Consider the following 21,585-nt stretch of genomic DNA (forward strand, 5'->3'; position numbering starts at 1 on the left):
AATGTTAATTTTATTTTATTATTTTATTTTATAATATTTTTAATCCCTGTGAGATACAGTTACAAAGCTTTCCTGTTCGCGTTTCAGTCAATAATGATAGATCACCCAACCCTCCACCAGTGCCATCTTCCACCATCCAGGTTCCCAGTATCCTCCTCCATCCTACCCCTCCTCCTGCCTCTATGGCAGAAAATCTCTCCCATACACTCTTTTGTATTGCTTGTTATGAATAGCATAAGATGTTATATGGCACTTCTGGAATTCTAAAATTCTAGATAATTAGTGTATGAAGAAATCTCTGCAGCAAGCTGCTCAGTTCGGAGCTTTCTTTTGTGTGTCTCTGGCTCATGGCCATTAAGGAGTTTAAGCAGCAGCCAGAGAGAGTTTGTGGGCGTGACTTCCAGGGTCCCATGAGGATGGGAGGATGAGAGGGACCAGGCCATCCCCTGTCCCTTGAGGTCTGGAGTTTGTCATTGAACATGCCTGCCTGCACTTCTCATTGAGCTCTGGAAGTTGGTGGCCACCAGAGCTTTTAGGGGGCAAGTGGAGGGATGACACTTACCCCTGTCTGAGGCACCCCAGTGAAATCGGCCGGCTTAAAGTCCTAAGGCATCTCTGCAGTGAGCTGCTTGGTTCAGAGATTCTTTCGTGTGTCTCTGGGTCGTGGCCCTTGTTTCCATCTTTTCCAGAAAAATAAACTATTGGCAAATGCCCTTCATGGTGCCATGCCACTGGCCCTAACTGCAGCTTTTGATCTCTTTTGAGATTTATGGGTCTCTGAAATAAGTCCAATAAATGAGCTTGTATAGATAGCTGAGCTGGAGGTGGTTTGTGAGTGTGGCTCCCACATACCTAACTTTTGGCTATTTAATTTCTTTGTAAGCCTGGCCCCAAGTTGTTGGGGTCCGGCCAAAGGCACAATGGCAATTTTGGGGTATCAGGAAGTTACAAGGCACCATCAGGCTGCTGATGCACTTGCCCCATTTTATTTATTCTTAACTTCAAGTGCACTTGTAATTACTTGTTGAAATAGCTTTTCCCAAGTCAGTTTATTTGGACATTTTTGTTTTTTTTAAATATTTGGTTCTTCATTATTTATCCTTTTAATTATTGTTTGTTGAAGCATTTTTATTGTGACTGCCATAAAATCATTGTCAACTATTTCTAACCTCTAATTAATCTTGTTTGTGCCAGAGAGTTAATTTTTCTTATTTTCATTGTGATTTTCATAGGTTTGGAGATTTAAAAAAAGCTGTTTTTGTTTATTTTTGTTGTTGTTTACTTTTCACTACATGTTGGTTATGATTCAAGAGGCACTGAGTCCTATATCAACCAATGATCATCTCACAAGCAGCATCCTGTTTAGGTTTTTTTTTCTTTTTTTGCTTTTTGGGTCACGCCTGGCGATGCACAGATGCACAGGGTTTACTCTTGCTCTGCACTCAGGAATTAGTCCTCGCGGTGCTCGGAGGACCATATGGGATGCTGGGAATTGAACCTGGGTTGACCGTGTGCAAGGCAAACATCCTACCTGCTGTGCTATAGCTCCAGCCCTGCATCCTGTTTAGGTTTAACCTGCAAGTTGTGGTCTACATTTTTGAACTGTGGTTTTAGTGGAACTTTAATTTTTAGAGTTTTATGTTTTGTTTTGTTTTGCTTTTTTTGAGAAAAAAACGGGGGTGGGGAGGGGGATTTGTTTGCTTTTTAGCATATGCTGTGCTTTCAAACTGCCAGGAAATTCCCTAGTCCAGAATACCTGAGACTATAGGAGGAGATATAGGGTCTATGAAGACAATAAACACTACCTCAGACAGAGACTTTTTCTGTGGTACCGTTTAGATTGGTGGGGTCTCCTTGTGAACAAAGAGACTTCTAAGACTGGCCACAAGAGCTGGTGGGGTTCCTCCTTGCTGCTGTGGTCTGGTGACTCATTGGGGAGGGAAGTCTCAGTTTCAGAAGAGGAGAGTGTTTTAACTGACCTGTTATTTCACTGTGGTTTCTGACAGATCTCCTCTGCCACGCCTTGTGTGATGGCAGTTGAGACTGCTACTTGTTCTGGGAGAAATAAATGGATCCATTGTATTACCTTCTTTTGATAGATTGAATGTCAAAAATAAGGCCTTGTTGCTTTTTTCATTAATAGAAGCATGAGACACCCTACTACTATGTTCCTGCAGCTCTGGATTCCATACTCAGTCTGTCTTCCTCTTTCTATACCTCAGGATGGCACAATTCTCTTATGATTGCCTCTTGCAGTAGTTCTATAATTTGTATTTAATTTTAGCTGGGAGGAGTAATGAGAAATGAGTCTGTGACATGGTCTTGTATGTTCTTTATGTTTTTACTCTGGGAATTTTGTTTTTGTTTGGAGTTATTTTTTGGTGGGGGAGAAGATGGGCCATCTAGCCTTTCTCGGGATTACTCCTGGATCTGTGCTTAGGGACCATACATGGTGGTGCTCAGGGGACCTTTTTGGGTGTCAGAATTCAAACTCTATGTCAGTCACATGGAAGGCAATTATTTATCCACCACTCTGTCTCAGGCCCCTGGGACTTGCTTATATCACAAACTAATAATCATCTTCCTGAGACTGTCTGCCATATATAATAGTTTTCATTGCTGATATGATTATAAAATATTCCAAAATAATCCAAAAGATCTCATGATTTTATTTATTAACAGTCCAGTAAAAGTTAAAATCTTTTGCCAATAAGGCTGCATTTTATATTCTATCCAGTGATCATCTTTCTTCTTTTTATAAATAATCTTGTATGCCTTATTGATGTTTTCTCCAGGTTCAAGTCAAAGCTCATAGCTTTTGGAATCAAAGTACCCAGGAAATTTGCTTATTTCCATGATATAGTATCATTAAAAGCTATATAAATGCTGTTTTTTTTGGTTTGGGATATAATATTAAATTCAAAACTTAAAAGATTATCATTTAGTTATGATCTGAGGTGTTTACTTTAAGATCTTCAGACTACTTTTTCTTCTTTCAGTGTTTTGCAAAAATTTCAATAGTATTTTTCACTCTATTCATGGAAATGGAAGATAATAGGAGTTGAATAGGTATGTGATTTTTTGTTTGCTTGTTTTGTGGACATACCTGGTGGTGCTCGGGACTTACTCCTGACTGTGCTCAAGGGTCACTTCTGGTGGTGGCATGGGGAGAACATATGTGGTGCCAGGGAACTGAACCCTGGTCAACTGTGTACAAGGCAAGCACTCTACCTGCTGTACTCTTGCCCTGGCCTAGGTCTGTGATTTTTTTGTCAGTTTTTAATATTGTGAATAAAAGAGATAGTTCTGCTTCTTGGCCTTTTGGCTAAGATCAAGTGTAGTATCTTATAAAGCAGTTGTGGAAGTTTTTGGCTGTCAGGGCTGGGTCTCTTGGGGCGAGGAGGGTTCTCACCGGCCCCACTCCGGGGCACCGTGAGTGAAACAGTCTGGTGCAGGGTCTGGCAGCATGGTTATGGTGAGAGTCATGTTGCTCCCTTCCAGAGGTAGGCTATGGGCATGACTGCTGAGTCACTGGAGACAAAAGAGGGTATGGGGAGGGATCTCAATATTTCTTCCTGTTGTGCCCAGTGTTCTCAGTCCCAGAATCCCATATAACTGGGTATGTGATCATGTTTAAAGTCTCTCAATTATGTATCTAGTTTATTTGCTAGGTTGTATAGGTATCTCTCTTTAACTTTTTGAGGAACTGCCAACTATTTCCCAAAGAACCTGCAGTTTTTGCACTTTCAGTAGTATAAAACAGTTCTTATTTTACTCTACCAGCTCACCAACATTTGTGATTTATTTTGTATTATACTCATTTTGGTAAGCACATAAATTCATCGATTTGCATTTTTCTAATATCTCCATGCTTATCTCTAGTCTTAAAATATGTTGCTTGATTAACTCAATATAAGCATTTCTGCCTTTGTCTTTTTGTTTAAACCTATTTTTAATTATATTTGGAATACCCTTATCTACAACTCTTTTGCTATCGATTTCCATTTTTAAGGTCTTATGACTAAACTGTTGCATGAAAATTACTCGTAATTCCTCATATAAATAGTCTCTGCAATTATTTAAAACTTCATTAAAATCTTACTTTTTTATTGCAAGAATTTACTGCATTATAATTTTATAGTGGTCTTAGATTTTGTATGACAGATTTTAACTTAACTGAAATAAAGGAAAGTCTTTGCAATTTGTTTTCTCTAATGTTATAGGTGTCATGGGTATCTGAGGTAGTCAGGTATTAGTTAATCCAGCTCACTACTTGCAGTTATTTTCTTTTCCATGACACCAGAATTTGAACTGTTAATATTTCTTATCTGTTCCAATTCGATAACATCCTAACTGTTTTCTTGGCTTCATCTATATTGTGTGATATTGATTTTACAAAAAATAACTATAGGGATTTTTTAAAAAATCCAAAACATCTTACCTGATCACAGGCTGAATTCTACACAGAATTTGTCTTGTTCTATGAATAAACTTTGTAGTGTCATGGTACCTTTGTGAATAAAACTAATAAATCACACTAGGGTAGTTAAACACTACTTTTGATGGGATGATTGACTTTGGATCTCTGGCTATTGCAGTCTCACTCTGTTATCTCAGGAGTTAAGGAGAATTTACTCAATCATAACTTACTTTTACCATAGGAAAAAAGAAAGGAATAAAAGGAGGGTAGGGATGAGGTAGAGAAGAGTTCCTACAGTATTCCTTCTATTGTTAGAATGTTTAATTGTCTTTCAAGACATGATTGTTTTTGTTAAATTTCTTCTACAATTATTTAATTATATATTGAATTTGGTTAATACATTTTCTAATAAGACTACAAATAAACTTCTTGTATGAATTTACCATTGTAATATTTCACCCCTTTAATATAATAAGTTTGCAAGTTTGTTGATTTGTACTCACTATTTAGTTCATTCTTGTTTTAATTTTCCTCGGCAGATAAAATAGTAGCCTATACATATGAGACATAAAATAAGCATTTATGAGTTGAATTGTTGGATATTTCAGAAGATTAATATTTTCCTACATGGAGAAGTATTTGGTTGGGTATAGTATTTCTAGCCATTTCTTCCTTTGTGATGGGGGGAGTGTGGGTCACTCCTGGTAATGCTCAGGGCTTACTCCTGCTCTGTGTTTAGAGACCACTCCTTACAGTAATCAGCAGACCAAAAAGGGTCAGAAGATCTAACCTGGTTGCTGCATATAAGGCAAATCCTTAACAACTGTCTCTCCAGATCTGCTATTTCTTTTTAAAGAGAAATTAATCTTAAAATTTCTTACATGATTTTCTGAATTATTATATGAACCGTATTTGAGCATTATCAATTTGGAATGACCTGAAGGGTTTGTTTGAACACAGATTGCTGACTCTAGAGATTCTGATTGAGTAGGTGTGGAGTACTATCCCAAATTAGCTTTTCTGTCAAGTTTGCATGTGGTGTTGATGCTATTGATTAAAGTCACTGTCACTGTCATTCTGTTGTTCATTGATTTACTCGAGTGGGTGAGAGTAATGTCTCTATTCCTTCCAGCCTGATATTTTAGCAGTCTTTCCTATCTCATCTTTCCCAATGATTGGAGGCTCTTTCAAGGTCAGGGGAATGAGACCTGTTATCATTACTGTTTTTGGCATGTTGAATACGCCATGGATAACTTGCCAGGCTCTGCCTGTGTGGGTGGGATACTCTCAGTAACTTGCTGGGCTCTCTGAGATAATATATTTATATATATGTATATATATATTATCTCTATGATTTGTTGCCTAATGTCTGAACCCCATCAAATATGGTGTGGTAATTATGGAAAATGGGTAGGAAATATGATGAGTTGGTCCGGAAAACGACCTGGAGCATGGCAGCGATTGAGTGGAGGTCAGCTGCTAGGGCTGGGACCCTTGGGGCAGGGAGGGTTCTTACCCGCCTCACTCTGGGGCGCCCCAAGTGAAAACAGCCTGGTGCGAAGTCTGGTGGCATGGTTATGGGAGCCTTATTTTATACTCCCTTCCGGGAGAAGAAACCAATGAAATTGATTAAAATATTATGTTAAAAAAACCATTGAATTAGGCTACATATATAAGGTATACTTATTCTGCATTAGGGAAGTCATTAAAATAGCAAATTTTAAAAATATGTGATAAGGTGAAATTACTGGAGGGTATACTAAAACTCAAGGTTATTCTTCTTGGATTTAGTAATTCTTTGTTAAGTTTATAGATGGGAAATAATAACATTCCTAAAGCCATAATTGTTCAATGTTCTAAAATATTCTTGGAGCGTCTGTATTTTGTTTATCAGCAGTGAAAGTAGTGACCAAAACTGCATTATATCTCTGACTGAGTTCTCAAGAGGGTCATGTTGGGTGAAGGAAGAGCCTCACACTCTACTTTTCTGCCATCTTTAACATGGAAAGTGGCAAATTATAGCAGAATGGTGAGCTCAATTATAAATGGGAAAGATAAATAAATGTACATGGTATAATATAAATTCCTTCCTATTCTCTGATAAGGGAATATTCCCCACAAAGAACTGTCCATATTAAAAGCAGTGCCATTTAAGTTATGTTTAGAGTTTTGTGAATGAAACTTGAAGCTGAGCATCATTTATGACATTGCTTCTGGAATAATGTATTCAGAATTGAAACAGCTCATTTTCAAATTAAGTCAGGAAGTACAAGACATCTTCAAATTTGGCACTGTTCTAGGAACTTCATGCAGTCCCTAGAACATATTTGTTCTACTCGTTTCCTAAAATGTCCTGTTTGTACATTTGCTTTTAGGGCTTGTGTTATGAGCAGGTGCTTTGTCTGTTTATAATTGATTAGTCAGTTTGAGAATTGACAGTTTCCTATAGCTGGACATAATATGGAGATAGTGATATAAAAATCTTGTTGGTGTAATGCAAAGTTTTGTTTTGAATTAACAAAGGGTGGCTCATGGCTATAAATTTGATAAATAACTTGTCCAGTCTGACATGTATTCTGAAGTCGCTATGTAAGTTGATGGTTTCTTTGGGACTTGCTTTGTTGGTGTGCAGACCAAGGAAGAACTATTGAAGGCACGATGGGGCTATAGTAAGTAGCGCTGGCCCCAAAATAGTGACCAATGGAGTTAATAATATTAATATTTACCATATTTTATGTGGACAACTGTACAGAATCAACAAGAGCCAGTTGAGTGGTTTTAAGCTGGAAATGTGTTACCACCTATTATCAACAAATGAGTTCTTTAGGAGATCCACTCAGAATTAGCATGCCAAGTTTGAAAGGCTCTTAAAATGAGTGTCTGTAGTAAATGGTAATGAAGCAGGACTGAACTGGGGGAAAGTTGGACTATGATGCAGCAAACCTTTTTCATCCTTGCTCTGAAGCTGGCATGGCCTTTCAGAGTTTCCTTTACTTGGGTGAGTGTGACTTGCCTTTATTTCACTGTAATAATTATCTTTAGATCTAGGTCATCCCTCAGCTGAAAGAATGGGACACTGACTGAGTAAATTTGGTGATAGGATTGAGAATGTCTGACATCACTTAGGAACTGCAATCTTTTGGTCCTCACAAGGATTCTGGGTGACAAAACAAGGCATCCAATGTACCTGTCCTGGAGAAAGGGAAGTATATGGAGAATTGATAATACATGAACTAAGTTCTCTTTGTGTAGTCCATGGTCCCAGTTGATCAGGCTACTACAGAGAGTTTGCCACAGTGGAAGGAAATAAAATAATATAATAATATAACTTCATTAATATGTCCGTACAGGAGCCCTTAAAAAGTGTCAGTTTTAAGTCCCATTTACAGAAAAGGTTTCGGAAGGAAGAGTTGTCTATCCATGGCTAGATAGATGATAAATGTTGCAAGACAGTTTCTTCAAACTCTTCATGTTTTGAGTCTATTTCCTGAACAAATACAGGATTGAGGAGTGTATTTTCACTTTTCAGTATTTATGTATGCTTTATCCACTCATCAACCGAATTCTAGTGTCATCATACTTACCACACTCTGTGAGATTACTTTTACCCTCTGGTAGCCAACATATGTTTCATAATTGAAGAGAATTTTTGCTGTTTTGCTAGCTTATTATCTTGGCTTTCTGACTTACCCTGTTTAGCATAAAGCACTTCAAATTTCATGTGTGCTATCCTACATGGCAAGATTTATTTTTTTGAAAATAATGCCGTGGTATTGCATTGAGTTTATATATCTCAACTTCTTTACTTTGACAGTTTAAATTGACAATTAGGTTGATAATATATTTAGGTTATTGTCAACAATTTTTAATGGGGTTCTTTCTTTTGTTGTGGTTAAGTTGAAGTCACATTTTGAAAGCCAGTGAAAATTCCAGAGTGGTTTTACTTTGAATAAGCATGGACTTGAGCCTTAAGGATTCTTAATGATTAGTGGCAAATACCCTTATTGATATTTAGCTGCTCGATGAGCAGGGTATAATTAATGACTGATGGGTAGTTATAAAACTGTGTCTCCAGCTTTGAATGAGATGAATCAAAGGTGGAAATTAAGTTCACTGGAATGAGATGAGCAAAAGAATAATTTTTAACTATATTTTCTGCATAATATTTGATCATTTTAAAGAACCTCCTACCTAGTTATTCAGGGAATTGAAACAACCAAGTTTAGTTAGATGTGCTAATTTAATCATTATAAACTCTTAAGGTAACTCAGAGACTTTTATTAATCTTAAACTTTCAGATTTTGCCTCCTCCTTATATTGTCTCTCAGGATGATATGGAGGTGTACATGACTTGCCTAATGGAGCCAGGGAAGAAGGTGGGTGTGCCAGGTGCTTGCTCTCTTTGTGCAGAAAATTCCCTCATGTAACCCCATTCGGAGCATTTATCATGATCAGGTCAAATTCACTTCTCTTCATTCATGGTTCAGTCATTTCTCAAAGGAATTCCCTGAAGCCCTACCCTCCCTTTGCCAACTCTTAATTTTGCTTGCAACTGATTTTATTCCCAGCTCTAATCTTTCTGGCTGCTTTCAGTCTCTGAGCCACTTGATTCTCCTTACCAACCAGTTTTATCAGTCCCTTCTGCATCTCTGCATGGTGCATGTGGAAACCGTTACCTGTGTTCCATACCTCTCATGAGCTAAGAGACACTCTACATAGCTTTAGGCTTTCTATCTTTGACCTACCCACAACCTCTACCTCTCTAGAAAAGCCACTTTCAGGCTGATAAGAGAGAGCTGGTTAACTTTAAGTTTTTACATATGATGTCAGACAGAAATGGGACCAAAGCTGATTTTTGGCTTAAGCCTCAATCTCTTTACCATGTTTACTCATCCCTTGAAGTGAGAGTAAAGAAACCTTTATTTTCTTCCTTCCTCTATCTCAGAAACTCCCCAGTGCTGTAATGTCAAGCTCTAATGTTCCTCCTCCTGTTTCATGGAAACTTCCATTTTTCATTTTCTTGTCTTTTCCAGTACAGTGATGGTGGAATAATTATTTGGGGTCATGGAGAAGATAGAATGCACAGCAATTTAACATTTCCAGATACTCTTTTTCTGTCAGCTATGGCACATACAATGAATCATCGCACTCTTTCTCTGCATCCAATTTTCTCTATGCAGTACATTCCCACTGAAATTTGCCTTAATTTCTATTGACTTAGAATGCCTTAGAATTAAACATCTTGTCAAAGGGGAGGAGAAAACCTTTATAAAACTTTGTGTGTAGTTAAATTGCTGAATTCAATAATTTAAGGAATCCTTTGGTTGCTTAAGTTTAAGTAATATAAAACGGTAGTTAAATTTTAGAGAAATTGAAATATTCACACACAAAGTCATTTGAGATTTCAGTGTAAAGTGTATTAAGTCCATAGTCTATGGTCAGAAGCCTGAGGTCAAATGAGCAATTTCAAATCATTAATATTAATCCCATCTTTAGTCATTAAATAATTAGTATCTCCTTTAAAATCTCCTCAATGTGTAGTTTATTTTCATTTCTTCTAATAGACCATTTCTAACATATGACAGCTTAACACCATTTTCACCATTCTTATATTCTGAAGTGCCGTGTTGTTGTAGTTGATAATCTCGTTACTCAGAATGTCCTTCACTCACCAGCAGATCTGGTTACCCCATACGTGCTGAATCCGTATTTGACCTTTAATGAATTTCCCCTTCTGCTTTGTCTGCAACAGTGAAGATCTAAGAAGCACTGATCAGCAACTTTGGGAAAAACTCTCTAAGAACATAACAATCGACTTAAGTAAGTTTTTATAGAGAATTTATAATAAATAAAAAAGTGGTATGGAATAAAGACATCCCTTTACACTCTTATTTTTTGGTAATAATACTATTTTCTAACACTGGGCCCATTTCCTTCCCTTAATTAAAATGGAGATAGCTGTTCACTTGGTGCACCTGGATTGTGTTAACTTGGGCGTTTGCATCCATTAAGCCAGCTGAGAGCATGGCATACATGGCATACAGCTATGGCATACTTCAGGTCAGCAGTGCTCAAGTTTCATCAGAACACTCCCAAGCAGTCTTGTCTCCTGTGCTTTCCTCCCCATCATCCAAGAATAACCCATAGTAATTGGAAACAACAAAAATTACTTGTCAAAAGCAAATATCTATTAAGAAAAGCAGCTGTGTTGTATGGAAGGGAACTAATTTTACTGAAACATTTTCCTTCTCGCTAGTTAAAATCACAGAATAGAGAAAAGTGGGAGGATGGGTTATAAACTTCCCTGCAAGTCCACCAGAAGAGGCCTCTCTACAAGCAAAGCAAAATGAAAATCCAAGCACAGATCCTGCTTATGTAGGCCAGCCCAGAGCTGTCAGAATAATTGAGGATAAGAGATCCTTTGTTCTCCCTTCCCACTCCTTACTATTTTCTCCTGCTCAAACAACCCTCCATTTGGTTTTATCCACAGAGATTGCCTTGCCTTTCAACATTTCTAGAATATTTGTAAGCCTTTACTTCTTCCTGTATACACCTACCACTTCCTACTTAAGGCTTTTGCGACTTGGTTAGCCCAGTAGCTCTACTAATGCCTTTAAATAGATTCCTCCAATATGGTATCAGAAAGTGAAAATTAATATACCCAATAGCATAGAGCCTATATTTTAGAGAGGAAAAGGGCAGTGAGTGTACAGAATCCTATGCACCTGGTGCTAGGTACACATTTTTGGCTTTTATAAAATGGTTCAGCAATGATTATAAATAAAAGTTACAAATAGAAATCGCAATAATTTAATGTTCCATGAAAAGAGTATCCCACAGTTATCAAGCTGTAGTATTAGGATACATAGCAGTTTGACTTCCAAGTCACTTCTCTTGCTACAATAGCCTGCTTACCTTCTGGGGTCTAAGCAGATGGGCAAGCAATGAACACAGACAGATCTGGCAACAAGATGATACATGGATATGCAGCCAGGTATCCATATGGTAGATGTTAGGAAATGTCTGGTTGAAAGTAACAGAACATCTGTTGCTGTAAGCATTGAGTTCATGGACAGGATTTGAATGCTTGAAAATATGGGCTAAACCCAAGTTGTTTCAGTCTTAAGAGAATGAGGATTTTTGGCAGTGATTAGGTACAATAACTGTACCTCTATGTAAGCAGAAATAATCACCAGGAATAAAACATGGGGGCTGAGTTTTAGTATACAGTTACTTGAAGTTACAGATGAAGACAAAATTGTAATAAGAATATGGGAAAAACATTTGTATTTTGCTTGAGATATAGAGCTGTTAATTTTGAATTTGCCTCTGGATATAGCAACTGATCTTTGACCTGGTATAACGCCATCTGAAGTTTTGGATTCAGACAAAGAAGGAAACTTTTACGAGGTTTACTTGTTGTAATAACAATTTGAACAATAATTGTAAAGGATAAGACTTAGATTAAATATAAAAGGATCAACAACATTAGACTTTCAAAGTTGGAATGGAATACTGTACAACTTTCTAGTTATGCTATATAATCTCTAAAGCTTTTTGAAAACCTCTTCGTGGTTTTACAGGGCATGCCCTATTGCACTTCTTTATTCTTACCATGCCTTCAATGTGAATCTTAATCTTCTCTCTGTTTAACTCTGATTTCCCTTTGATTAGTTTTTTTTTTTCACTCATTATTCTCTGTTAGCAGTGAACAGAGAGGGGCTGGTATCTTCCTGGAACAGGACTATTGCAAATAGTGCTAGATATTTAGCAACCAGGGTCCCTGTTCACAGAAATTGCATCTACACTCATAGGCCATTTCATGTGACAAGCAAGAATGCAGGCAAATACTCAAAGCCTCTTTTGCAGACCACAACACTCAAAATGAGAGAGAGAACACAAGGGATTGCCCTGCCACAGAGGCAGGGTGAGATGGGAGGAATGAGGGTGGGAGGGATATTATCCATGGTGGTGGAAAATGGGCACTGGAGGAGGGATGGGCATTTGATCATTATATAATCGAAACCCAAGCACAAAAAATTGTAAATCTACAACTGTACCTCATGGTGTTTCACTAAAAATAAAAAAAATTAATAAAAAAATATGATTAATAAAAAAAAAGAATGCAGGCAAATATTTCTAGCACTCCTGGGGTGACTTGCTCTGACTTTCTGGCACCCTTTTACTTTAACACGTCAGATCATTCCCATCTCAGGTCATCGCTTTTGCCTTGATCTTCTTCCAAGGCCATGTTCTTATATTTTCCTTTGGAGTACCCCTATCATTTCTCCAAGTGCACTTCTTAATCCCATTAAGAGCACTTACCATGATTTGATATAACTTTCTATGCTGTGCTTTTTTTGGTTTTTCTTTCTCTTTTCTTCTTCCCTCAAAAGAATGAAATCTTTATGAGTAATTACTTAATAATTACCTCTGCACGTTGGTACACAGGGACTTGCCTGGTACAGTAGATCCTTTTATATATTTTTTAATTTTATAAATTATGAATTAATTTTTGAGTTTTGAGTATGAATATGAATGGACAGATGGCGACTTTATAAGCTCTTGTGTATTTCTTCATCCTTTAGAAAACTGGCTTTTGTATCAACTGAAAGTTTATTTTACATTTTCTGTAGCTTCTGAAGTGTTTGAAAGAGAAGAAATTCTCCTTGGTATTTCTTTATTGCCATTTACACTTATTTATGGAAATAAATGAACTCATATACTTAAAAACATAATTAAATCACCATCTTGAAAAATACACTTTAAAGATGAAAGGTATCTTTACCTCATCCAGATTAAACTTTAAGGAATTCTATTCACAAGTATGGCATCCAAAGATTGAAATAGCATTGTGGCACTGTCATCCCATTGTTCATCCATTTGCTCAAGTGGGCACCAGTAACGTCTCCATTGTGAGACTTGTTACTGTTTTTGGCATATTGAATACTCCACAGGGAGCTTGCCAGGCTCTGCCCTGCGGATGGGATACTCTCGGTAGCTTGCCGGGTTCTCCAAGAGGGACAGAGCAATCTAACCTGGGTCAGCCATGTGCAAGGCAAACGCCCTACCCGTTGTGCTATTTCAAAGATTGAAAATGGACTGATATTTCTGGGATGATTAGGAAGATAGTATGAAATCAGCGGAGAGTCCTGCCTAAGTTTCCTGATATTAAGAACAAAGGAAAACATAAAAAGCAAACTGTACAACACAATCCAAAAAAATCTAGCAATTTTTTTCACTTGTCCCCTACATTCCTGACATTCTGTGGCACTGGAGAAGTGTAATTTCAGGAAATTATATCACGTGGTTGCTATGAAAATTAGTTACATCTTCACAAGAGGATTATTTGATTAGAAAACACCTCAGTGGGCTAAAGAGATAACATAGCAGGTAGGGCGCTTGCCTTACATGTGATGATGACTTGGTTTCATTTTGCAGCATCTTATGTGGTCTCCTTATCCCTTCTGTGAGCACAGAGCCAGAAGTAAGCCCTTAGAGCTGCTGTGTATACGCCGAAACCAAGACCAAAACAACAAAAATACCTTGCTTTTTTTCTAGGATGGGGGAAAGGAAAGTCAGATGGTTCATTGTTTCCAGAAACTACAGAGCATGTTCTTTGAGGGTAGATAGATGGTCCAGTCTCCTGAGAAGAGCATTCTGAGGTGCTTTACGTTCCTGAGCAATTCCAGTTCCTATAACATATCTCCATACTGGGTCATAGTGGACATGATTTCAGAACTCTAGCTGTACAAAGACCTTGAATTCCTATTCCATCGCATTGGTCCTTTTAGATACACTCCTTCTATTCCTTGATCTCTTCTGTACCAAGGTTGGGTGACCAATAACATTCCTAAGCGTTATCCTGCTTCTAGTTTCAGTAAGGTCAGCTTAGTGTAAGACACTGGGACAGATGACATGAGGAAGAGGGAGAACTCAAATGTTTTCCCTTTCTCCCTTTCTTAATTTTCAGCACTCCCTGTACCCTGCAATCTGACCTCCTGTTGGTTGATTTTTACTCTGAGCTCCAGTGACACTACCTACACCGTTTAAACTTTTTTGTCAGGTTGGCTCCATCAAGGTGGCAAGCTTTTAAGTCAAATACTTGTGAAGTTACTTGTGGTTGTAATTAATATTACCAGAAATGGATTTTAAAGCAGATTATCCTTGTAGTGTGGTGGACCTTCATCAGTCAGTAGAAGGCCTAATCTAGCAAAGACTGATGTTTCCTAAAGAAGAGGCAAGTTTGTCTTAGTGCTGAAATATTAAGTCTACCTGAATTTCCAGACTGTCAGCCAGGACAACAGTTTCCAACTTGAAAACCCTTGAAATACATAAAGATTTAAGAATTCTTAAAAATATATTTCTTTGATGCATGCTGAAAATAGACTATAGACCGAACATGATAGCCACTCAATGCCTCTTTTGCAAACCACAGCACCCGAAAGGAGAGAGAGATCAAAAGGGAATGCCCTGCCACAGGGGTGGGGTGGGATGGGGGGCTTGGGGGCTGGGAGGGATGCTGGGAACATTGGAGGTGGGGAATGGGAACCGGTGGAGGGGTGGATACTCAATCATTGTATAACTGAAACCCAAGCACAAAAGTTTGTAAGTCTACAACTATACCTCATGGTGTTTCACTAATAAAAATTAAAAAAATATATATTTCTTTGGTGTTGCTTCACTATCTCCTGAAAGCTCTTTGGTGTTTCCAGATTCTATCTAGACTAATTATTTGCAATCAGTTCCTTGAATTGAATTACAGTATGGATGTTTTCCTAATTAAATTTAACTTTATCCAAAGGAAACTTTTAAGTCATTTTAAACCTAGTTTTTCTGTGCTTCTCTAACTCTGTTTGCTTCTGTGTTCTATCCCAGGGCAGGTCTCCTGTTTCCTTAGTAGCTCTGTAGCACTGTAGCCCTGTCCTCCCATTGTTCATCAATTTGCTCAAGTGGACCCAGTAACGTCTCCATTGTAAGACTTGTTGTTACTGTATTTGGCATATAGAATACGTCACGGGGAGCTTGCTAGGCTTAGCCATGCAGGCAAGATACTCTCGGTAGTTTGCCGGACTCTCCAAGAGGGGCGGAGGAATTGAACCCAGCTCAGCTGGGCCGGCTGTGTGCCAGGCAAATGCCGTACTGCTGTGCTATCGCTCCAGCCCTGTTTCCTTAGTGTTTAATGAAAATGAGTATCATGCAAAAAACCTCAGAAAGGGAGGCTATTTATTGTGTTCTCTGTTCTTGTCAAATCAAGAAATAGCACTTGTGGAATTAAAAATACATTTGATGGAGAGAGTACAATGATTGAACAAGCTTCTCCAGAGGTGGGTGGTTTGGGGTATGGATAGCCCAAAGAATGGGAAGAGGGAAGTTAGGTGAGCAAAACTGATTGTGTAGAGGATAAAAGCAGACCTGAGGAGTTGGGATTCGGTATAAAAGAGTAAAACTAGGTATTTGTGCAAGTCCCAGTGACAGGACTCAGTTTTTGAGCTTGTGTGTAATTGGGACTTGGTTTTGTGTGTGTGTGTGTGTGTGTGTGTGTGTGTGTGTGAAGTGTGTGTGTGTAACTAGGTGTGTGTACTCAAATATGTGGACTATTGATGGCTTTGGGTGAGCACATGAATGATCAGGATTGGATAGTACCTTATTTGAGTACATTGGACTGAGTGTGAGGCTATGAGCATCCTTATGATATGTAATAAAGACCTTGTGTCCTCAGATTTGTAGGTAGAAAACTAATCCTCATTTGGATGGTGTTAGGAAAATGGAAGCTTGAGAAGTGCTTAATCTTTTATGAATAAAATTAGTGCTTTTATAAAAGAGATTATTCTTTTGCCCTTTTAATCACAAGAAGACATCTATGAAACAGAAAGATGATCCTTGCCAGATGTCAAATCTATTAGCATCTTGGTCTTGGACTTCCAGCCTCTGAAATTATTAGTGAATTAGCTTGATTATTTTCAGTTATGGATTTTTTTACATAGGAGTTTGAACACATAACAGTCTGCATGTGGGTCTGGGAAAGTTTGTGTGAATGCTACAGAGAAGAACATGTGAGTGAATGCTGAGAGTGTTATTGAAGTTGTGCGAGTTTGTCAACAAATAACAGAGAAAGACTGAAGTGGAGCGGAACTCTGAGCCAGAGCAGGACAGACAATAACTAGTGGGAGCATCTATATGATATATGAATGAAACTGAGTGTGCTAGCTATGAGTAGGATCAAATGGTATTCTGTGTGAATGGAACTGTTACTAAGTGTGAGTAGAACTGAGCAAAGTTAGCTGTGAGCCCAGAATTTTGTGTGACTGAGGGTGATATTGGGAAGAGTGTGAGTGGCCTGGGGTAGGAATGTGGCTCCATGACTGAGTATGAAGCACTGTGCGGTTTTAAAGAGAGGGACTGGATGTGATGAGTATCTGACTGAATGACTATATGAGTGTCTATGGGTAGGACTGAGTAAACCTGAGCAGGACTGATGAAAAGTAGTGTGATTACTAGTCATGGGTGTGAAGAATTGTCAGTAGGATACTGTGGGAGTGAAGAGGCACGGAGTGGGTGAGAGAGTTACAAAAAAAAAAAAACTGTGTGAGTGAGTGAGTGAACTGAGTGAATATAAATGGTTGGAATTTAATTTGAGTGATTGTGAACCTAGCATGGTTCATTGTGAGGGTAAGTGAGTAGGAACCCTGTGTGTGTGTGTGTGTGAGACAGAGTTTACGTATGCATGCTGTTACTCCTGGGAGTCAGGTGGGGTGAAATAAAGTAGTCTGTAGAGACTGGGAGGCACCAAAAAATTAAAAATTCAAAGCAAGAAAGCTGCTAACATGGCACAATCCACAAGGACATAATTACTGTAAAATAAATCAAGGAAAGGAATAATAAAAAAAATTAACGTGACTAGGAAGCTAGGGGGAGAGAATAAGGTCATCTTACATGCAGGAGCACAACAGCATACCCATTAGGGCAGAGATGAAGCAAATAGCCTAGGTAGTAGCCGGAGGGGACAGCTAAAGAGAAAAACCATATTTAATTCTTGTAGATCATGAACTAATTCTGGGTTATGTCTCCCTTAGTGCTTACTGATGAGACTTGAAGATGACTGATGGTCCAGTGAGGAGGCAAATGAAATCCTCACCAAAAAATCCCATTTTAAAATGCTTTGAGGCAGATGACCGAAGTTTAATGCTTGGATCTGAGGATGCATAGCTGGTCAGACACTATAGCGTTAGGGGCTTCCTGTGATATACTTGACAGTGCTCAGGAGGGACTTGAAAGGGGTCAGGTACATGCAAGGCATAAACCCTAACCCCTGTACTGTCCCCTGGATCCTAATTACACATTTTATTCTAATTCTTCTCACTGCCGGTACCCATAAAACCTTCAACAATTTCATTCCGCACTGAGGTTCTTATGCATGTCAAGGAGGTTCGGCTAGGCAGTTTGGTTTTGGTAGACTGTCTTTTTCGCCTTCGCTGAGCAGTGTGAATCTTACTATATCCTGAACTTCTGCAACCTTATTCTCTTTTTTTCAAGTTCACTAATGCGGCAGAAGAGATCCCACCTCCCAAGTCCCACCCTCAAACTTCCTTCCCTTTTTTTGTTGTTGTGATTACAGGAGTGCCTCAATTCTTGGTTGTAATCTCAATGGAAATTCCACATATGGTTGCAGTGTGCATACATTTGGCCGCACTGCTCATTTAGGTTGACATGCTTTTAATTGTGATGCCTGCACACAATCTGGTTGTAGAGCTCTCTGCAGGTCACTGTGGTGTTCTCCTGGTTGGGGCCAGCATATCTTTGGTTTCAGTGTTCAACACACCTGGCCATACTCCAGAGTTTGTCCATTTTCCTGAAGTTCTGGTATCTGGACAGTAGTGTGGTAGGGGCCATACTATGATGATGTGGGAGCTCCAGAGGGGAAGTTTCAGCTTCATGTTTCCAAGGAAGACACTGCCGCCACTGTGCTATACTTGGACCCAACATTAAATTCTATTCTATTTCTATTTGGTGATGGTAGAATATGGGATGTTTCCACACCCAGTGATGCTCAGGGACAATTCCTGACTATACTCAGGAGTGACTCAGGAGCCCATATGTGGTACCTGGGATTCAAGTCAACCACTTACAGACCAGACACCTTACTTCATGTACTATCTCTCCAGCCCCTGGATTGATTTTTTTTTTCTTTTTGGGTCACACCCAGCTGATGCTCAGGGGTTACTCCTGGCTCTGCACTCAGAAATCACTCCTGGCGGTGCTTGGGGGACCATATGGAATGCTAGGAATCGAATCCGGGTTGGCTGCCTGCAAGGCAAATGCCCTATCCGCTGTGCTATTGCTCCAGCCCCCCTGGATTAATTTTTAATTTTAATTTTCTTTTATATCTATTTTACTTTTATTTTCTTTTAGGTTTTGTAAAATTACTACTCAGGGCATGTTTCTGGCTGTATGGTCAGGGATCACATCTAGTAAAGCTCCCAAGACTTATGTGATAAGGGGGATTGAATTGATGTTGGCCATGTACAAGGCAAACACCTTAACCCCTGTACTATCTCTCCAGAACAAGAACTAATTTACTAGAGTGAAAAATAAAAGGGAGATTATTACTCTTAGGTAAGTGAATAAGTTGAGGCTTTTTTTTAGTGAGTTATAAAAGGTTAGAAGTAAAGCATATCTCTCATACATAGTAAATAGCTAAGATATTGCTCTGAGTGCTAGATGACTTTTCCATTAGAACCTAAGGCATACAACGTAGGCTAATATAATATTCAGGGACATAATAATATGTCAATCCTAATGATAAACGAAAATTTCATTTGCAAGTTCCATTGCCATAGAACATAGGTCCCCCCATGAACTAACAGTCAAGAAACCTCTGCAAAAATTCTCTGTATGCAGAGTTAAGTAGGAAAAAATGTTATATGCTAGCTAATGTTGAGTATACTAAAAAAACTTTTATTATTGTATGTTTATATGTGAGTATATAAATTTATATGTGTGTATATACATACATACCCACAGATATCCTAGGGGACATCCTCAAAATTGCTGGGGGCCACTAGAGTCCACAGCCGATTGTGCTTAGAAGAGAGGCCTGATGTGCTGGGTATCAAACTAGGGGCCTTGCCCAGGGTAGGCATGTGTTCTACTGCTTGAGCTGTTTCTCAACCACTAACAAAATTCCTAAATATGCCATGAATAATTTCATTATATATTAATATTTAGGCTGCTGAGGACTGTGAATTTATTAAAGAAAACCTTGATTGTAGCAAAATAAACCTCGCTTGACCTTGGGAAGCAACAGGCTTAGGGAAACAGTGCAAAGGAGTTCTTAGTCTAAAGTCAAGGTCAAACATTGCATTTCTTCTTCAGTTTTACTACATAATCAAAGAATGCCTGGAAAGAAGCCAATCAATTAAAAATATAGCTAGATGGGAAAAGTTCATGGAGAAGACTTGTAGCCATAGCAGGCCGTGAAAATATTGCCTTATTCTTTTTCTCTCTGCAAGTGAAAAATAAATTTTAATTATCCCTTTATCAATGAAGAGTACATATTTGCCAGTGAAATGTAGAAGCTTCATGTCTAAGCAGCAGGATATCTAATTATTTTTATAAAAATAAATGTATTTTTCTGTTACTTTTAAGAAGTATCATGTCTGTTTAGATGAGATTATTCTTTTTATTGGTGTGCAAATGGTCCTAATTTAAAGTAATGTTTAAGATCTTGGATACCCTGAGGGCTTTAAGTTTGATTAGGATACCTGAATAAATATGGTTATTAATATGGTGATACAGAAAAAATATTTAAATTTGTCCTTACTCAGAACAATGACAAAACTTGAAACTGCATTACACATTTATCCTTGCTATACTTTTATACTAGCATACATGTGTATTGCCTGTGAGTATGCATGTGTATGTGCTTATGTGTATACTTTGTAAGAAGAGGCAGGTCTATTAAATGTAACTCGTGTATTTAAAAATTTCTCAACATACCTGTCTCTTCTCTTTATGGAGTAGTAGTAAGATTGAATTACATAGATTAAATATTTTTATTATAGATTCAGGTAAATAGTTTAATCTCGATGTTTATATGCAAAGGTGACATTTATCACTTTGATTGCAAATTTTCTCTTTTGCTTTGAAATGTTTGAAATGACGACTTCTCTATGAGTTAATGAGTTTCTTTTTTTTCCCCTTTTATTTCAGCGAGGGGGCTGGGGCATATTGGTGCTCAAAGCTTACTCTTGACTCTGTCAGGAACACTCCTGGCTGTACTCAGGGAACCACATATGGTCCTTGTAATCAAAGTGGAGGTGACGTCATGTAAGGCTAGCACCGTGAGCCCTGTACTATTGCTCTAGTCCAAGGGATTGTCTTAGTGACAAAGAGAAGCAGAACCCCCTACTGAACATTTTATGGTCATGTGACATGAATGAGTAATAATTAATTTCTATTTCAGTCATAGAAAATTTGTAGTTTATTTTGTGGCATATTCAATCTTTTAAGACTTTTACATTCTGACAATAAAGGCAGATGGGGACAGTTTTTTTAAAGTATAAATATTGGTGACTCAGGTTGGAGAATAAAGCCCATTTTATACTTGGAATTCCATCATTAGATATCAAGGGTAGTTGCTTTAATATTTTACTGATTTCAGATATTTATTATTTTTTTGTCTAGGTCTCCAAGTTGTTGTTATACTGTATAATTTTTTAAAATGGTATTAGATTAATCACTTAGGAAATTAATTTTTCTCTCTAGAACTGTTTATGAGTTGCCTGCTGTAGAAAATATTTTTATTGTCTTGGAAACATCAGGAGCAAGCTAGTTTCTCTTAGAAAAGTTGAACCTTCAATTTAACCTAACGCTTATTTTCATTTAAGTTATTAATATTAATTAAAAATGAATTGACTGTGTTTAGAGGATTTTTCACTAAACAGTTTACGGATGCAGAACTTTAAAGTCAAAAGTATACAAAATATTGGGGAATGTCTAAAAATGCTGAGTCTGTTGATAGAAACTTAGGTAGCTTGGACCAGAGAGATAGTATAGAGGGTAAGGTGCTTGCCTTGAATGTGGCTGATCTGAGTTAGATCTCCGGTACCACATTTAGTTGCCAGAGAACTTCTAGGAGTGATTTATGAGCATATTTGCATAGG

The sequence above is a fragment of the Sorex fumeus genome, unplaced genomic scaffold (genome assembly GCF_029834395.1).
Source record: "Sorex fumeus unplaced genomic scaffold, SorFum_2.1 ptg000265l, whole genome shotgun sequence".
NCBI classification, from domain to species: Eukaryota; Metazoa; Chordata; class Mammalia; order Eulipotyphla; family Soricidae; genus Sorex; species Sorex fumeus.